The following is a 15,809-nucleotide window of genomic DNA, read 5'->3' on the forward strand; positions in this document are numbered from 1 at the left end:
TGCTTAACAATACACATTTTCTCCTTGTAGAGTCCAAAGACACATTCACGGGCAATGCCTCATCAGCTAGTCCTCCACCTTTGCTGCAAACAGCAACCTTTTGCTCAGGGCTCTTTGGAGCCACTGCACACTCAGGCCTCTGCCAGGCCCCCAGAGGGGTGGGGCTGGGTTTTTATTGCCACCCAAGGAGCTCTTTGTCTCACTGCTTACATGCCGGCAGACTTGGCAAGTACAGCAAGGTGCTTCCTCATGGGGAAGAGCTTTAGAAGAGAGAAACTTGTAAGAGCCGGGCAGAGAGGAAGGCTGGAAGGGCTGACAAGCTGGTGGCATGAACGTTCCGACGTCATGCCTTGGCTACACAGTGTTTTCTTGAGATAAGTGTGACCTATTCCCACTCAATCCATAGCTGAAGCAGGAGCCGACATGTTGCGTCTGACTTGACCTTCAATTGTGGTTCAAAGACCTTCGGAGACAATAAACAGTAGTGGTCCCACAACAGCTCCCCTCAACCTCACTGTAGCTTTGGTTCTAGCATCCTGGCCAGGTTCTGGAAAGCTCCTGGCAGCCATGGTTCATGGTCAGTCCCTGTGTTTTTAGCCACATTGGCAGAGATTGAGTTTACTGTGGCTTTTCTGAGGATGCCATGGTCTACATTTGCCTGGATCACACATGCAATCCCAACCACCTAGAAAAGCTGCAGTTGTGACTGTGGGCCTCAAACGCTGGCCTGTGCTGATTTCAACATGCGGCATCAGCAAGGTCACTGGGTAGGGGAGGGATGGCTATGGATACTGGTTTGGAGCGAGTTGTAATGGGAATGCGTATTCAAGCATGCAGGTTCCAGAGGGATAGCTGTGTTGCATTGCCACTGGAAGCACAGTCACACCCTTCTTAGCCCACTGACTTCAAAGGACATTTTGAGGAGGTCACTCTGTGTATGGGATGTCACTGCTAGTACAGCAAAACCAACAAAAAGAGTGTTGTGGCATCTTTAAAACTAACAGATTTATTATAGGCCAGTGTTTTGTGAACAGGAGTTCATTTAATCAGATTATAGACTCTGGCCTCAAGTCAAAAGAAACTTATGCTGTAATAAGTATGTTAGTATTTAAACACTCTTTTTTTAAAGTGTACAGGTAAATATGTACACATTTCACCCATCTTACTGTTGGTGCAGCTTGCCTTGGGCTTATCTGTGGTTCTTTCTCAGTTCTTTGATGTGAAAAAGCCCACGAGCACATCTGTAGTACATACTTTATTTTATACCAAGTTAACTGTCATGCCTTCCACCAAAGAATCCTGAGAATGGTAGGTTGGTGAGAATGCTTAGCGTTTTTTCTTAGTGATAACTAACCTCCACACCCCTTAACCACAGTTTGCAGGATTTGTTGGGAGTGGGTGGGAGTAATGTCTCAGTAGTACAGATATGGCAGCACAGACATGGTATTCTGATAGTTTCTCTTACATGTGAACTCCTAGCAGAATCTTCTACTCAATTCTGTTTGTGGTGCCAGACTAGGGCAGTCTAACTACCAAAAATAAATGCCAGGTGAGCCCGGGGATAAAGGAGGTTCTCCACCCTATAGATAAGGGGTTAGGGGGTCATTCTGCCACCTGCTCCTGCTAATGAATGATGGGAAGGGAAATTGACTCAAAGGGAGCTAATTAAAATGTATATATAATTTCCATCCAGGCTCATAGCAGCTGCTTGTTCATTGTTTGTGATTTTAAAAATAAAGGCTTCTTGGCATGGGGTTTGGGGGTGGAGGCAGCTCAGCATCCTGCTAAGACAAGGAAAAGATGGGGAGAAACTTGCTAATTCAAATGCAAGTTGTCGCTATATTGTTTGCATTTGTGTCTTTCCCTTTTGGCTATCAAACAAGCATCTTAGACTATGTACCTTGTTAGCAAGACTCAGAAATCATGCAGAGGTAAGCTCAGGCTGTTCACACATACAAAGAGAATTTAAATTCTGCAAAGATTCTGTTTCCAAATAAAGTATGAAAATAAAATTTAAGCACATATGTAAATGTACTCATTCTGCAATGAGTTCTACTTGCAACCTATTCTAAAGCCAGTTTGGGAGTTTCCACAGAACTTGAATCTTTTTTGCTAAGAAGCCTTGTTGGGGTTACCATCATTGATAGATCTTTTGCAGCTCCACAACAGGCAACTAAAGATGATTTCCTCATGCTTCAGATGAAGAAATGCTTCACCTGTTGAATTTCTGCTTGTCACATAGTTGTTAAAATCACAGAGGCTGTGCCAAACAAAAGGATGCAACCCTCAGTAACAGCACGGCAAGTGAAAACTGATTACAGTATCAAAAGTATCTCCGTAATCATGAGGACTAGATATTTCTCCCTTTAAATAACAGAAGTAGAGGCTCTCACAAACCCACCCTAGATGGCATGATACGGCTTGGAGCTCTAGGCAAGTGAAGGCTGAGAAGACAAAAGGAGGAGGAGGAGAAGGAGATTGGATTTATACCCCACCCTTCATTTGGACTCTCAGAGCAGTTTACAATCTCCTTTCCCTTCCCTTCCCCTCCCCACAACAGACACCCTGTGAGGTAGGTGGGGCTGAGAGAGCTTTTTCCAGAAGTGCTCTTTCAAGAACAGCTCTGACAGAACTATGGCTTGCCCAAGGTCATCCAGCAGCTGCAACGGAGGAGTGGGGAATCAAACCAAGTTCTCCCAGATTAGAGTCCGAGCACTTAACCACTACACCAAACTGGCTACACAAAAAGTCCTATGGCTTGCCATAGAAATAGATAGCAATAGAATTGTGGCTTCTGTGGGGAGTCTTATGGGGCTAGATCCAGGCTAAATTTTCAGTTAAAGGAAGGGGTGTGTACCTTTCCTGCTGCAGACCCACCATTTTCCTGTCATGCTATTTCCCAAGGGTCTCCTGTCCTCCAGGAGCAGCATCCTGGGGCAACCAGTGGCTGCAGCAGGAGTGAGGAACCCATGACAACTTAGAAGATTTCATGTTTATCCCCGTGTTGGGTACTTCCACCAGGGAAGAGAGGTTCTGTAGCTCAGTGATAAGGGCACATGGCCTGTTTGTTTAAGGTTGTAGGTTCAGTCTTGAGAGTCACTCATTAAGGGGACCTAGGAAGAAGGGCCAAGCAACATCCGCTTCCCAAGATCCAGGAAAGCTAACACCAGCCAGATTAAACAGCACTGGGTTGGATGGACCAAAGGCTGACCAACATGCCAATGTTAGCATGGCAGTTCCAACTAAACCTTCCTTTAGGTCCCATTCACAAATTCATACTCTCTTGCATACTTTGCCTTTTGCAAATCCCTGAAGTAACCCACTGGTCACATCTTCTGTTTCAGTTCCAGAGGAAGCTGTTACGGCCACTGAGGAACCCATCTATGTATTTAACAGCCAAGATGTCCCCTCTGTGCGGATATCTAAATACGCACTTCAGAGGCACTTGGGGGGCAGAGAGATTTTCCTGCACTTACCTCTGGGATCTGTGGCAGAGCCATGCAGGGTGGCAGCGGCAGGGGGGAGCCTTGGCGGGCCGGTGGCTAGAAGCCATGGTCGTTGCTGCTGCTGTTGGTGGCGGAGGAAGGCCTGGCGGCTCAGAGCCATGCAGGGCTTGCCGGTGTTACTGTTAGGGTTGCCCAATGGGGGTGGGGGGCGGGGAAACCCCCGCTTTGGAGGCTCGATTTCCGCCGTGGCGGAATCGGGCCCGGGGGGAACTCCGCCCCCCAAAGCTGCATCACCAGAGGTGATGCAGCCATGTTGCTGACGTTGGGGGCTTGGCTGAGCTCGTATGGTTTCCCCCCCAACGAGCTCGGCCATGCCCCCAACGTCAGTAACGTCGCACGTCACTTCCGGTGACATGGCGGCGGCGGCGCGTGCGCGCGCACATACGGAGCCTGCTCCCAGACTCGTCGGAGCCTCCCCCGCCGGTAAGTTTGCCAGACTTGGCAACCCTAGTTACTGTTGGCAGCTCAGGAGCTGTGGGGAATACTTCCCCCGCGAGTATCGCAGGTCCTGCTTCTTGTCTATATACTAATAGCCAGGAGGCCTCCTCTGTGCAGATATCTAAATCTGAACATCGGGGGCACTTAGGGGACAGAGAGATTTTCCTGCACACTTGGGGCAATCCCCAGGTGTGCAGAAAAATTTGAAAAGTTTAAAAAACGATACAGGGGATACTTAAATCCCCCCAAAAGTAAGAGTGTTCCCTGTGCATGCATAGAGAATGCCCTGTGAACTGTCCCGCCACTGCTGGTGCCAGGGGTTGCTGCTGCCGGTGCCAGGAGAACGCCCTGGGAACTGTCCCGCCGCCACAGGTGCTGCCACCAGTGGTGCCAGGCCTGGTGGGCCCACCTGCTGCTGCTGCTGCTTCCTCCTCCTGCGGAGCGCCTCCTGCTTCTGCAGGCTGGAAGTGGAGGGGGGATACTCCTCCCCATGAGTATCACGGGTCCGATGTCTTGTTCTCTATAAATGTCTCATCCCCTTTTAAAACCATCTACACTAGTATTCATTCTAATAAGGTCTTGGCTGTGGGAAGGAAGATACCACATCTCTCAGGACCCTATGTGTCCCTGGAACTTTGCACCTCCCCCCCAAGTTCAAGTGCCACTCACTCTCCAAATGGAGCCCATCCCACAGTTCAAAAATCGCAACTGTAGAGAGAAATTCTCACATTCTCCAACACTGTTTTCTGGAGAGCTTTTATCCTTCTCTGTCTGGGATGGAGTTAGAAATAATGACATAGATAGAAGGGATTCCACAGCCTGGCCTTAATTTTTTACCTGTTTGCAAAGCCTTCTTGTAACTTAAGAGGGAATGCACCCTCCCTTTTCTTCCTCTCTCATTTCTTTTCTGTCTGTGATTCAGATTGTAGCTGCTGTTCTCCCGTTTCCTCCCCCGCTCCTTGTGGGGATCTGGTGTTTTCCCCCCACGCCTCTGCTGCATTTGGAACACCAAACACGGCAAATAAAAGCAACATTCCAAGGAACCTGCCCCCAGATTCTTGGCAAAGAGATAGAACACACACACACAAAGAAAGTATATGAGGAGTAGGAGAATTCACAGGATTCACCTGTTCACTGCATTATAAGTTAACTATATGGCCAGCAAAATTCTGCAATGATCTTTGCAACAGCAAGCCCGGACACCTTGAGGCAAGGTCTCTCCTTCAATGGAGTTTCTTCTTTGCCTTCTGGGAGGAAACCTGGGGGGGGGGGGGGGGTAGAAATTCAGTGGTTTAGATGCTGGGGTATCTGGAGGTATCAGCTCCCTTTTAACTTGCTTCAACCAGGAATTTATTTCAGGAATCGAGAAATAAATCAGTGTCTGAAGAAGTATCCTTAACTAAGTATCCTTAATTAGAGAGCCGATCCTTTGCTTTAATTTTCACGTAAGGTTTGGGTAGATCAAATAGCAAGAGCACAGTATTTGCAAAAATGAGTCTTTGACCCTCCTCTTTACAGCTCACCCCCCTCTTTAAAATCTCTTATGTTTCTGCCTTGCGAGGATGCATCTGACAAAGTGGGCTCTAAATCCACAAAAGCTTATACTAGAACAAATACTGGCTAGTATTTTAAGTGCCACCTGTTTATTTTTAGTAAGAATACAGTGATTCCACCAGTGTGATGTTGATTTAACAAAGCCGAGTCTCAGGAAGCACCCTAGGACCCCCACTGCTTCCTGATGCCATCCTCCAGGGGCAGCATGGGAATAATGGCCAGGGATAGGCATGCAGTAGACATTCAGAGACGTGTCACTGTGCAAACCATATTTATTTCAGAAAGGTGCTGGTACTCATGTAAAAGATTACGTCAATTTCCACCAATTCTCCCATTAGTACTTGAGAGAGCCCCCCGCCCAGCAAAAGGTGCCAGTACTCAGTACTGATGAGTATCACCACAAAGAAAGCCCTGCCCAGCACATATTCAGTGGCAAAGCTGACCACTTTAACAAAATACACATCTGTACACTATAGACAGGCAGCTGAAGACTGCTTGAATCAATATAGCCACATCAGAATTTTTTAATTTACAAGTAGGACAAGTCTACCCTATAAAGCTACTCATAATACCGGTACAATTGCAATATTTAGATAATTAATTAAGTATACCAATTAAAAAAGTGTCCCTGATTAATCCGATAGCGGGTTATTTTTAAGTACTTACACAAGGCAAAGGTGGGCAAGCAGCATCAAATAAGGGGCTTTCCTCTTCTCACACAAGAGGGAGTGTGTCTTCTAAGTAGGTGTTGATTTCTGACACATACATGCATCACCTAAAAACAGGTGAACATAAAAGAACCCTTTTCAGAATCTTTTTTGATTATGCAAAATGTGCAGATTTAATTAATGGATGAATCAGTTAAACATAATATGACTAGTTGACTAATACTGTAGTCCTCTGCAAAGTTACGCCAGCTCAAGCCCATTCTACAGACTCAGACTGGAATTATCTGTACATAGGACTGCTCCGTAGAATTCCTTGAACTGGGTGACTCTGCCCTGTTAAAAAATTGCTATGAAATATTCACCACTTAGAATCGCGGCCACCATACTGGCTCTGTGATGTCCAAAATGCCTTCAGTTACATTCTCCACCTCTTTCTGTTCTGCTTTGTGTTGTACCTCGCCAATTCTGTTGGCTTCTCCCAGAAGACTGTCCAGTGCTCTTGTGCAACATCTTGGTTCGATTGGCAATCACCTTTCCCAGTCTCATGTGAATGAATAGTACATTCAACAGCAGCATCACTGTTGCTGAATCCTTGACATGGAGACTGGTTTTGAGGGACCCTCCCCACCAATCTATTTTTCAAAATACTGCAGTTCTCTGGTGCACATCTATGCCTACATCACGGCAGAACCAAACTGTGGAAGTACACCAACCCAAACATGACCTGTCACCTGACAGAACACAATTGCAGTAGTAAAGGCTGAATTGGCAAGGCTGTGTAGGTGGCCCAGAATTAGAACAGAAGTGGGTGCAGGAGGAAACTGAAGTGAAAGGCTCTCTGTTCTAGAGTGAACTACCCCACATGTGGGATTAGTGCCTCCTGACATTTACCCCTACACACACACACACCTCTCTCTGGCTAGAAAACAACAAGAGGGTCAAAATGCTGGAAATCCCCTCAGCCTTGTCATGTGGAAAGCAGGGGGTGGTACTGGTAGTGATCTCACCCTCTTTGTGTCAGTGTAGGAGATTAGTGATGAGTGGGGGGTGGTGGTGGAGAAGGACAACAGGAGGGGAATGACGGGCAGGAAACCAAGAACACATCAGACACTCTATATTTAGAGCTTTTTATTCAGCAAAAGACAATATTCCTTGATTTTGCATTGTTTGGGAGAGGGCAGAGGGCAGGAGAGCTATTGAAACCCTTTGTCTTTAGAGATGCCACTTTGTCTGGGTTCATGGGGGGGAAGGAGGACATGTCGGCGCACTCAAATATGTGTGCTTTGGGTGTTTTTATTACAGAAGATGTCCTGCTTTGGGGCGGGGGGAGTCTCTGCATCAACTGTGGGGCTGTTGTTTGGAGCATGCTGAGATATTGCTCTAGTCTTCTGATGCAGAATCAATGAACAGTCTTTTCTGTGGTTTCATAGCTAAGATTTCACCATGGTCACGTTTTAGACAGAACTGACAGCAAGTACTGGGACTCGGATGGTAGAAAAATGTTGGAAAGCAACTGTCATGTACTTCTTTTTTAAAAAAAACCAATACGTTTGTGTGTTGGGATGGATGTTCCTTCTTATGCAGAAACAGGTGCAAATAAACTTTGTAGTGGGATTTTTATCATGCTTCTCCCACTGAAAAAGGAATTGTTTATGGGATGATAGGCACATGTAAGCTCATCATCACTTGATAATTCTTCTCAACTGGATGCATGAGCTGTTCTCATTTATTAATATTATGTTTGGATCAAAATCAGTTGCTATGGAATTCTGACTGTGGTTAATCTGTGGTGGCACATTCACACAAGCCCGTCAATACTTAATTCTTCAGTCAATGACTGACAAACATACATGTGTGAATTAGCTTATAAAGACAAATCAGTATTGTTAAGTCGCTCGCTTAACAAAGAAGTCGGAGAGTGATTCAGCAAGAACACAGCTTTATTCTTCAACTCGAACACAACTCCAACACGGATCAACATCTGATAGCCAGAACAGAACAGTTCAGCTTCTACATTTCAGTTGTCCTGCTTTTAAACTCTCCCGGCTAATGTAGCCACACCCACTGTACAAATACCAACCAATACGGTTGTTCATATAAGGACCAATCACGGACGTTCCCACTCAGGGAGCTTGCTGTAAAGTGATTGGCTAGGTGCTTCCTGGGCTAGCAATGCGATTGGATGGATTTGGATCCTAGCCCAGGACGAAGCGCAACATGGCAAGTCAATTAGATGTTTCACATACATCATGCATTCAATGACAGCTATTGAATACATTACAAGCATTATATACTAAACCATGTTAGTAAAATTTAACAGTTTTTGAATTTGAAAGTGGGATGTTTGCAAGCATTATTTGTGGCCAGTCTTCCAACAACCCTGAGCACCAGGCACTGAGAGCCAGTTTGGTGTAGTGGTTAAGTGTGCAGACTCTAATCTGGGAGAACCGGGTTTGATTCCCCACTCCTCCACTTGCACCTGGCTGGATGACCTTGGGCAAGCCATAACTCTGGCACAGCTGTTCTCGAAAAAGAGCAGTTTCTGTCAAGAGTTCTCTCAGCCCCACCTACCTCACAGGGTGTCTGTTGTGGGGAGGGGAAGGGAAAGGAGTTTGTAAGCCGCTCTGAGACACCTTTGGGTAGTGAAGGGCGGGGTATAAATCCAATCTCTCCTCCTCTCTCTTCTCAGGCCCCATTTCCCCCATTTTTTAGATGAGAAATTGTTTGTTTTTTCACAATATTATCCTGCTGTTATTTTGCACCATTCTGTTCAGTCTTAGTTATATCCACAGGAGGCTTTGTTGGAGAAAAGGAAAAGAAGTTTGAACCTCCCCAAGTCAGTCAAGGCAAAGAGGAAAAAAGCATATCTGGAAGGGCTCAGTCTTCTAATGCCAAAGGTGTAGCTAATGTGTTCACTGAAGGCAAACTGATATTTAGCATTTTTGTTTTGTGCACATATATGGCCAGTGCAGTTTTAGTGAAGTCCCGAATTAAGCCTGGATGTGCCTTCACAAAATCTTCATAAACTGGCAAATTGGAAATAAGATAAAAATGGAAGCAAGAAGGGCAGAAATATGGGACTATTGTACTCTACAGATTCAAATAAAGGGTGTGGCTTCAAATAAAGGGATAGCTGGTAACTCTTAAGGAAAAGACACAGACTGAATTGTTGGAAATGTTGTTCCCTTCCCCACTCTGAGCCCTGTTTACAGGGGAGGGAGGGTTATAAATCAAAATAAACAAATAACTGCTAGGCAATACTGAGTACAAAGCCAGAAGTCATTCAGTATTTTGTGCTTTATTTTATATGCCAACACTGGAATATGTGGGGGCCTGTTTTCACACAACTTTCCTCTTCTACTAAAAGACAGGAGAATGTACAGACACAAAAACTGACTATCAGGGAAGAAAGATCTGATGCAAATTTGAAACTGATACATGCAATACACGAACCAGCTTAGCTGTGTGGAGAGGTTCTTCTGATATGATAAAGGGCCAACTTCATGATAAACAAAATCACATTGTATACCACAAGGGGAATGAATTTACCCCCCGTATTAAAAAAATATATGCCTGCCATGATTAACACATGGAATTCACTGCCACAGGAAGGTGGTGGCGGCTACAAGCCTGGATGGCTTCAAGAGAGAATTAGATAAACATATGGAGCAGAGGTCCATCAGGGGCTATTAGCCATAGGGTTGCCAAATCAGGCCGGGGGGCGGGGAACCCCCCGCTTCCGCGGCCCAATTTCCGCCGCAGGGGAATTCCGGCCCGGGGGAACCCCGCCCCCCAAGCTGCGTCACCGGAGGTGACGCAGCCACATTGCCGACGTTTGGGGCGTGGCTGAGCTCGTCGGAGAGGAAAACCATATGGTTTTCCCCTCCGACGAGCTCAGTCACGCCCCCAACGTCGGCAACGTGGCTGCGTCACCTCCCGTGACGCAGCTTGGGGGGCGGGGTTCCCTCTCAGTCTGGGGCAAGGGATGCTCTGTACTCTTGGTGCTTAGGGGGGCAACAGTGGGAGGGCTTCTAGTGCCCTGGCCCCACTGCTGGACCTCCTGATGGCACCTGGTATTTTTGGTCACTGTGTGACAGAATGTTGGACTGGATAGGCCATTGGCCTGATCCAACATTGGCTTCTCTTATGTTCTCTTATGCCCCCAGCCCCAATTTCCTGGCTCCGAGGAACACAAGAGTAAAATGGCCTCCACATAGTGATACTCTAAGAATTTCCCCTAGGCTCTATGGGGAAGACCATAGAGACTGGCAGAGTAAGCCCCGAGCTTCACCTGGAAGTGACATCACATCCTCCCCAAACTCCACCCTCCTCACACGCACACTCAAATCTCCCAGCATTTGCCAAGGCAGTGTTAGGAACCCTATAAAATGGAGAAACTACCAATTCCTGACCTGCAGACTGAAATGGTAGAGTTCAGCAAGATGTCTACCACATCATGATGCTATTTATTACACAACTGAGCTTCAAGGTTCACATTGTGGGCTCTTTTCTCCCACCTCCCTTTAAAGTTTTACGTTATGACTACCATGTGACCGCTAAATTGGTCCAGATGGCAACCGCTGATGTGCCATATCTCACCACACAGGCTAAATTAATTGAGATCATTCCGCCTATTGATCCTGTCATGGTGGGATACTGAAAATCATCCAGTTTGCATGGTGAACAGCTGCATATCAATACTCACATCAAATAACAGCCTCCACGTGGAGCTGTTTAACGTCACCTCTGGGAGGTGGTAGTTATATACAAATTGGACCATAAAAATGCAAACAGGGAGATGTTGAATTGAAATTAGTCCATTAAAAAATAGGAAAACTGGATAAGTAACACGACTGAGAAAAGTGCTGGCTGAGACACCTTGGATGTCAAATGGCTTATTGTGACATGAACTCTTGCAAACAATAGCTAACTTCATCACCTCATCTGCAGCTGATGAACCACACTATTGTCTATGAAAGTGCAGGTCACAATCATCATCCAGCTAGACAATATTCACACATTTGGCTTTAGGGGTTAACATCTACCTGCACTGACTTTGCCACAGCATTTTCTGCATGGGAAGTATTTGAGAAACAGCCCCAGTTCTTTCCCACGAGGCTCTTAAACTGATAAAGAGGTGAGACAAAAGCATGACTGGTGAGGTATGGAGGAGGGTGGAATATGCAGACTGAGAATGCCTCGAAGCAATACACACTGAGCTGGTCCAAGGCCAATGGGGGTTGGTGACCATGCATCTGGTGTGGTGTAGTGGTTAGAGTTAGGATCTGGAAGGCCCAGGACCAAAACGCCACTCTGCCATGGAAGCTCACTGGGTACCCTTGGTCTAGTCACACCCTCTCAGTCTCACCTACCTTACAAAGTTGTTCTTCTGAAGATAAGATGGAAGAGGAGAGAATGATGTTGCAAGCTGCTTTGGGTCCCCACTGGGGAGAAAGGTGGGGTATAAACATCCAAATAAATAAATACCTGCCCACATTCCATGTCAAGTGAGAGCAAAGTAGGAACAGAGCCTTAGCTAATGCGCACCTTGGACTACCATGTGTGTCGGCCATGAGAAACTCCTGTGAAAGAAAGCAAAAAGCTGCTATATGAGAGAGAATATGAAAACTGAAGCGAAGTTCAAATGATTTTTTAAAAAATTATGTGCATTTTTGGAGCAGTTATCTGGGTAATTTACCTCAGTAACTCCTATAAGTCGAGGCTGATTTTCTTTTCCTCCCCTCCCCCTTAGATCTGAGAAGCAGCAGGGGCCTGTGTGGAGGTGGGCATGGGGTGCATTAAGCATGTGCACGGTTGTGGGGTGGGGGAGAAATGCAACCGCTTTTGATTTTTCACATCTCTTTATTTTACCTCATGAGTCATGTCATCATGTTCTCAGGAGCTGAGTAACTGCCGGGTCTATTTTTACTCTTGTTCAGCAGTCTTCCTTTCCTCTGCTGCTGCTGCTGCAGGAGGAGTGAAGGACATGAGGATGGTGAGTTGTGGGGAGGGGGGTGATGGATGGGTTATAAGAGAAGGGGCTGGGTAGTGGTTGGGAAAGGAGGGGGGGGGACTAACGGTTTCTCCAGATAGAAAAAAAATAATAATGTGTTAATATCCCCAAGGAACAGGATGTATTGTGATGTATGTCATAAATAAACAGCTATATTGTTATACTTGGGGTTGGGGGGAGATATTTCTTTCCAGTGATATTTGTCACTTTGGAAAAATAAAGAAGGAAAGCAGGTCCCCCCCCCCCCCATCAAAACAGGAAAGATGGGGAGGGGAGAGAGGAGGGGGAGGGTACCTACACCATCACTTGCTCCTCCGGGTGAGTTCCTTTATCTGCCAAAGTCCAAGAAGGGAAAAAATAAATCAGTTCAGTATGTATTTTTATATTGGGAAGGTTTTTAATCCCTTGTTCATAAAATATATACAAATCACAAGAAGTCTGAGGTTACTGCTCTTCCCTGAAGGCAGCTTTAATTTTTCTCAACCCTTCTCTCCTTCCCTGTGACATCCATCAGGTAACAAGGGCAGCATTCTCAGTTTTTCACATTCTGTGGTCTAGCTGCCCCTTCCAACACCCTTTCATCATAATGTGGCACTCACAATTAAAGTTATTAAAGGATACATCTTTCCCATGTTTCTGGTGCATTCTTACCATGGATGAAGTAAGAAATCTCATCCAATTTAGTGGGCTGTATGGAATCAGAAGGTGGTATTTCTGGCTTAATAAATGCCAAATATACAGTATAAGATTGGTCTAATACTGATTCACTAGCCGGGAGAGACAGCGTGGTAAAGAATTTTTTTTTTTTCATTTTTCAAGGCACATCTGCTGACTTGTACTCTATATGTTTTCCAAATACTAGGCAGAGGCATTGTAGAACTATCACTAACTGTTGTACAGATTCATCTTGTGTCACCTTCCTTTAGTCTCTATTAACATAATTGTTTTGGGGGTGGTAGACTGCCATATGAATCATGGCATACATTGAAAAAGCTAGAGCAAAACCTTCCAAAGTGTACACACTTATATGCATTTTGGTGTGACTACTGTAGGCATCTATAACACCCCCACGAGTAACACACTGCTACTCAAAATGCTTATGGCATTGTCAGAACTATTTTTAAAGTTTCTTTTTCAATTAACCCTTTTACATTAAATAAAATCTAGGTGTATACGTGTTATCCACACATGTGTTAATATATCTCTCTAAAAGGAACACAAAAAACCTTGCTGTTTCCCTCAGGAGTCCAGAAGTGTCTTGCCATTTGGCCTAGTCCTTTTTACATTTCTTTTGAATTCTATGAGATTAATGTGAGCAACTATAACTGGGAAAATACCAAAGGACCTAGTTTCTCAGCAGCATGGTCCTTCGCCACCCCATATATTTAGAGTTAACCACCCTAAAAAAAAAACTAAAGGGAAAAGTCACTCCTGTTACTTCAGAGAAATGACTATCACAAAGTTTTGGACAAGCTTTTATTTATTAAAAACATTCTATATTCTTCCTGCCTTTCCCAAAGCATGTTCAAGACAGCAAAGAGCAACGAGACAAGACACAACAATTTCACAATAATATTCCACAGTCATGGCTCTGAACCACAACGATTGTACGGCCTAACTGCACCGTACAATCGTTGTGTTCCCCCCCAAAAGCCTAACATATGTGTGTCATGTGTTCCATCCTTGGGACTAAATTCCCAACTGGACAAAGGCCATTTTGGATCATCACTGTGGGCTCACCTAACTTAAGCCTCCATACACACACCCCAAAACCATGCCCTGAGGACCAGTTATTTGTCCCACTAGATAAATTTACATGTACTATCCATAATTTTCCCCAGCCGGGTAAACAGTTACTCCCTGGGAACTCTTCAGGTCAGGAAAAGGAAGTGTATGTGTGTGAGGGTGGCTTGATCCAAAAATGGCCCCTGTGCACCTATGAATTCAGCTCTAAGCACAGAATTCCAATTGCACATCTGTTAGACAGGATTCATGGTAGATACAAGGGGGAACCTAAGGACCCATGGGGGGGGGGAAGGCCACCATAATATATACTGGCAGATAAAATATACAAATAGCTGCTTTTGGATGAGAATAGTAGCATCAGTATAAAATACAGCAGCATAAAATAGAAACAGACCATCAAAATTTCATAACAACAAATCTCTCACATCAGCAGATAAAAGAAATAAAAACTACAAAGCCTGAAAAAAAATACTACCTGAAATAAAAATATTGCCACCAGCACTAAAAATGACAACAAATAAGTTGTTGGATGAGGAAGGCTATTCCACAGCTGTGGTGCCACCACAGAAAAGACCCATTCCTGAGAAAAAGCCCCTTTTACAAGTCTCTTGGTTTGATTTACCAACTCCCTTCTTAGGGATGGTTCAAGGAGGAGAAGGGATGGAGGTGAGCCCTGGAGAATAAAAACCCAGAGAAATAAAGATGAATGACAGTAAAGCAGTGGATCACTAAGAGGTCTTGGCAGCAGCCTCCACTTAGGTGGCATCTTTTGCTCCCACATGCACTGAGAATAGCCCCCCCCCCCCAATACCTGAAAAGATTTTTGAGCCACAGGCCTCTTCTGCTCTTACAATTCCTGGAATTCAGCAAAAGACACTCTATTCAAATGCCAAACACCCTTTAATTCTCTAATCCACCCTACACAATGTAAACCTTCCCCATCCCCCCCTTTCCCTGCCAAATGATGCCTTCAAGTCATGTGTGCAATTGATTAGGTTAACAAGAGCAGGTCTGAGTTACACATTCCGAAAGTTATTCTGATCTCTCAGCCAAAGCTGGTGTAAGGCTACTGAAACACAACAGTGCTATAGGTATGGAATGGATTAGAAATCAGGAAGAACTCTAGCTGTTACTGTCATGCCACCATGCCCAAGTGATGATGCTCATGTTAAAACTCAGTGCTACTTTGAGCACTGTGAGACAGGAACACGGGGTATAAACTTTGTTTATTTACTATATTTATACCCCACCTTTCTCACCAGTTGGAACCCAAAGGGGCAAACATTGTTCTCCTGTCCTCTGTTTTTACCCTCACCACAACTCTGTGAGGTAGGTTAGGCTGAAAGCATGCGACTGGCCCAAGGTCTCCATGACACAGTAGGGATTCAAACCTGGGTCTCCCAGATCCTAGTCTGACATTCTACCCACTACAACACACTGGCTGTCTTTTTTATTTAGTGAAATGTTTGAATACTAATCAATGCTTTGTTCTTGGATCTCAAGCCTGCCTAAAAGCCATGCATCTGATCTAGAGGCAAAGCACTAAATCGTGCACATTCAGGTGCATTTTCTTGGTGAAATCCTTCATAACAGCCCTTTAAGTTTATGTCAGTATTCTTTCCCCCATACAACAGAAGCAAGACTGAGGCAAAGTGCTTTGCCTATGGCTATTCATGGCAGAAGTAAGATCAGAACAGACCACATTGGTGCTCCGTTCCTTGCCATCTTTTGTTTAGACTTTCAGCACACTGGTCTGTTAACGCATGAATCTCAAGTGCAACAAACAACTCCATTATCCACATTGCAGAGACTGCATTGTTATTTTTCATGTCATATTGTCCACTGAAGATTTATGCCTTCTGTGAGTGAAACCGTGCACAGAAC

General features: G+C 45.1%; 1 protein-coding gene and 1 long non-coding RNA gene across 2 annotated transcripts in view; one reads left to right on the forward strand and one right to left on the reverse strand.

Annotated features, from left to right (window-relative positions):
- The window catches only part of LOC107117133, a 23,865-nt gene extending 11,349 nt beyond the window's left edge, over positions 1–12,516 (reverse strand). Inside the window, exons 1-4 of the long non-coding RNA XR_001482728.1 lie at positions 12,478–12,516; positions 12,038–12,132; positions 11,714–11,748; positions 6,165–6,273 (exon numbers count right to left, since the gene is read on the reverse strand). This is a non-coding gene — a long non-coding RNA (uncharacterized LOC107117133). The remainder of the gene's footprint in view (positions 1–6,164; positions 6,274–11,713; positions 11,749–12,037; positions 12,133–12,477) is intronic.
- The window catches only part of PDGFB (platelet derived growth factor subunit B), a 44,554-nt gene continuing 40,890 nt past the window's right edge, over positions 12,146–15,809 (forward strand). Inside the window, exon 1 of the mRNA XM_015419190.1 lies at positions 12,146–12,161. The gene's annotated coding sequence lies outside the window, so the exon portion shown is untranslated. The remainder of the gene's footprint in view (positions 12,162–15,809) is intronic.

The sequence above is a fragment of the Gekko japonicus genome, unplaced genomic scaffold, assembly GCF_001447785.1.
Source record: "Gekko japonicus isolate JY-2015 unplaced genomic scaffold, Gekko_japonicus_V1.1 scaffold37, whole genome shotgun sequence".
In the NCBI taxonomy this organism is placed as follows: Eukaryota; Metazoa; Chordata; class Lepidosauria; order Squamata; family Gekkonidae; genus Gekko; species Gekko japonicus.